Source organism: Odontomachus brunneus, unplaced genomic scaffold (assembly GCF_010583005.1).
Source record: "Odontomachus brunneus isolate Ranch 3 - 2012 unplaced genomic scaffold, Obru_v1 Obru_scaffold_054, whole genome shotgun sequence".
Classification (NCBI taxonomy): domain Eukaryota; kingdom Metazoa; phylum Arthropoda; class Insecta; order Hymenoptera; family Formicidae; genus Odontomachus; species Odontomachus brunneus.
This window is the reverse complement of record NW_022639504.1, coordinates 1,418,604-1,422,336: the sequence shown is the minus strand read 5'-3', so window position 1 is coordinate 1,422,336 and position 3,733 is coordinate 1,418,604. Positions and strand designations below refer to the sequence as shown.

Sequence of the window (3,733 nt, the reverse complement as noted above, 5' to 3'; positions counted from 1 at the left end):
CGTTTATACACGGAAAGAACAATTTTGTTGGTGCAACCGAATTTTCGGTTGCTCAGGGATCAGGCGAAAACTCGGCTGTAGGAATAGAAAAATTCCTTTATGAAGCTTTTGTATAGTCAATTGTTCTCAGTTGTCTCAACCGAGTTCTAATATCGTTGAGTGTTCAGACAAATATTTTCGGTTGCGACAACAGAAATATTAGTTTTCATAACAGAGATGTCACTTCTGATCACCTAATTTTCAATCAAATGGTTCCTATTTGGTTGCACCAACTGAGATTTTTTTTACATGTATATCGTAAAGAAATTGTGTCTATTTCTGCCGCCGTTGGTTCAAAGTCGACGCGTTTATTTTCATGTCATCTGTAATGGAAACGACAAAAACGTGCAATTAATTTTAGAAATTTAGCGAAGGAAATGGGCGGGACGTCGAATGTGGAATATTTTCGCCTAATGCAATTTCGTCAGCGAGTGCTTTTTTTCGTGTCTCCACGTTGATGATAAAATTACGGCAGGCTCGGGTGATGGCACGCTCTTTCTACAGAGCGCCTAGGTAAGGGGGTACAATACCTATATAAAGCTTGAATGAAGATGCTCCCAGCTATTCACTCTCACCTTTCTCATAAGCGCGCGCACGACGCGAATCTTCCGACCGAATCGCAGAAGAAAGATCGACTACGGCTACCTGAGCAGTAATTCCTCGCGGAAAGGATTTCGATTACAGGTGAGTCTCGATTTTAACATTCCTATAAATGTCATATCAATGTACGTTCAAGTAAAAAGACGGATATCCTGATTTATAAAATATTATACTCATGCCGCTCTCGCGTACTTTCTAACCGACAATTTCCTTCGTGCACCGCAGACTGTACATCTTTATTATTTTAACCAAGTATATATGATTAATTGCTTATTTCCGCCTTTACAGTATGTTGAAGCGTAAGTGTCAATGTAATGTAGTGCATGTGTGTGCGTATGTGTGTATACGTGCCTAATGGATCTCCATTCGTACGTCGCGGCAATTTATTTAACGATTTCCTTAAACGTTAAGCAAATCGAGACGCCGTGGATCCTCGGAAGACGACGTCGCCTTCCTATTTCAACCTGGCATTAACTTTAATAGCGTCTTTCACAAGCAGCACTTATCCCACACTTTTAGAAATTGTGTGTACATTTCGATCGGAGAGATCGCGTGCACGCGCGCGCGACACTCGTGTGTTTGTGACATAAACGAATTTTTTATATATACTTTTTTTTTAACGCAACCGTTCTGAAGAAGTCGCGTGCGCAGCGTCTCTCCTCGATGCGTGCGTGATGTCAAAGCCGCGAGCGAACCTCAGCCGAGATAGAAAAGAGAAGCGAGTGTGAGAATCATTGTGCGAGAGTGAGAGTGAGAAATGATGATTGCTCGTTTTGGTCACCGCATCCTCGAAGAAAGTGAGTACACATGTGAACATACGGAGATGTACGCGCGGGCATACGGTACGCATCGCGCGAATACACACTTGTTGCACGCACACAGTGTATGCAGATGCCGCGTCTTCTTGTTTTCGAGTACCTCTGACGAGTAGCCAAACGTGTCGAGTATCGCGAAACAAACTCTTGTCGCGAAGTCTTGGCCGATAATTGTCTCAATTCTTCCTCAAACCGTCGCTATATAAGAATAATTGGAAATCTGCCTTCGCGCCTCACACATGTAAGGAAAGATCTTGGAACAACGTCGCGTCGGGAAATATATAGAGGAGTTCAATATTTTTACCTTCTCACGGGGACTCCGAGTAAAGCAACATCAAACTTCGAGAGCGAGCGTATTCTATTTTTCCAATCGTGACGCGCGCGAAGAAGAAGAAGAAGATAAAATCACGACGTCGCTCGTTCGTGGTAGAAATCATTTCACGTTATATCTTCCACGCAGCTGGTCACAAACGCGAGTATCGAAGCACGAGAAATGATTATCGGGATTTTTGTTGCACACGCCTCGTGACATTTATCTTCCTAGATTAGACGTTACGAAACGCGCAAGGGAACAAGGAGAGTTTGCGACATCTTCGGCAACCCCTCCTTTTCCTCTTTTCCCCCTTTGTACCTCAATAAAACTATAAACGCAGTGATGCAAGGACGAAGAAGATATCGTGAGGTTTCAACCTGTTCCACGCTACACTCGCGAGTTATGTCACTTTTCTTTCTGATGGAGTAATTATTCACATCGCTCAATTTGCGCCGATCTCCCGGCACATCGCGACGCGGTTACATAGAACGATGGATTCGTTACGACATCTGAGATGTGAAAAAAGGCAATTCGTCCACAATTTATCCGTGAAATGACACAATTCGCGAACCTGGTACATGAACGATCCACGAGAAATTGTGCAATGCACACTATGTAAAGTTTCCAGCAAAGTCTCGCCGGCATTACCGATCCGATTGATCTGAGAACCGAGAGAAATCATCCGCAAGAAAAACCGTAATGCCGCCTGACTCTGGATATTTCCCGATACGTTCCTTAATGTGACTCGCGCGTCGCCCAGATGCACACGTTTTGAATATAACGGCTTCGCAAATAACTATAATTTCAATCGCAACGAATAAATCTGTCGTCGTTGAAAAGAAAGCGATTTTGTTGCTCGTGTCGCATCGACAGGTCGATGGCCCACTTGAGAAAGACGCGGCGGTCCAGAGGGATATTCGGCTCTCTGGGCTAGATATATAATTTTTTTTTCAATTGCCAAAGAGGCCTTTGTAAGCCAGGAATAATGCAAACTCTGTCAAAATCGATTTTCTCTCGCGACAACGGCGGCGTTGCGGACGAGACACTACTTGAATTTTGCCGAGAGTGCAAGCCCTCCCGCGCCAAGCACAACTTTTCAGACCGATTTCATCTCATCAAAATTGCATCGCGCAATGTCTACTACGTCGCGCTTTTCACGTCGCAGTCCTACATAGTGACGTCCTTTCGCTAGCCACGCCGCTCAAGATGCGTTTTCTACGGAGCTACATAATAGAGTGTGTGTAAAGATTGACAAAAAATCGAGAACGACGAGGGACGTAGAGGAGGACGCAGAGAAGGACGAGAAAGAGAGAGAAAGAGACAGAGAGAGATGTGTGATAGCGGAAAAGAGAGAGGATGGATGGACCACTCTCATACGCGCCTGAGGAATACTAAATGTCAATGAACGGGCTTGAAAATGCGCAGCGTCCCACCGTCTGAAGAATTTAACGGCAAAGGTTCGCGCTTTCCCGTCAAGGGGCCACGCGTTTTTGCGACCGTGCAAAAATTCGCCGGCGCGTGGCGTATGTTGGAGGATGAATTGTCTCGGCGTGGCGATCCGCAGCGGCGAGTCTCTGCCAAGTGACTATATATGCGTCTTTGGTTGACGAGTAAAAAGCGCGCAACGAAATGTACTCGCAACAACACAGCAAACGTGCGCGCCACTTTTTCCCTCGCAAATACGCGAAAAGCGTTTCTCGCGGACGCGATGTTCGAGAAATCGAAGGGCCCCGACAACGACGATGCCGGCGTGTAAATCGTCCAAGAGAGACGAAGCGACTTAAAACGCGTAGGAGGATGGAGAAGATGTTAGATACGTCGATTAACACGGTCAAGGAATTCCGCTCGCGCAATTTTTGCCGAACGCGGTGCTTCATGCCGCCGCAATGAAATCCCATTTTCCCGACTATCTCTCCCTCCCTCTCTCTCTCTCTCTCTCTCTCTCTCTCTCTCTCTCTCTCTCTCT

At 45.7% G+C, this 3,733-nt stretch overlaps 1 protein-coding gene across 3 annotated transcripts in view; it reads left to right on the top strand.

Moving 5' to 3' along the window:
* Positions 1-601: 601 nt before the first annotated feature.
* The window catches only part of LOC116845648, a 12,236-nt gene continuing 9,104 nt past the window's right edge, over positions 602-3,733 (top strand). For all 3 annotated transcript variants that reach the window (XM_032818601.1, XM_032818600.1, XM_032818599.1), the window contains exon 1: positions 602-723. The gene's annotated coding sequence lies outside the window, so the exon portion shown is untranslated. The remainder of the gene's footprint in view (positions 724-3,733) is intronic.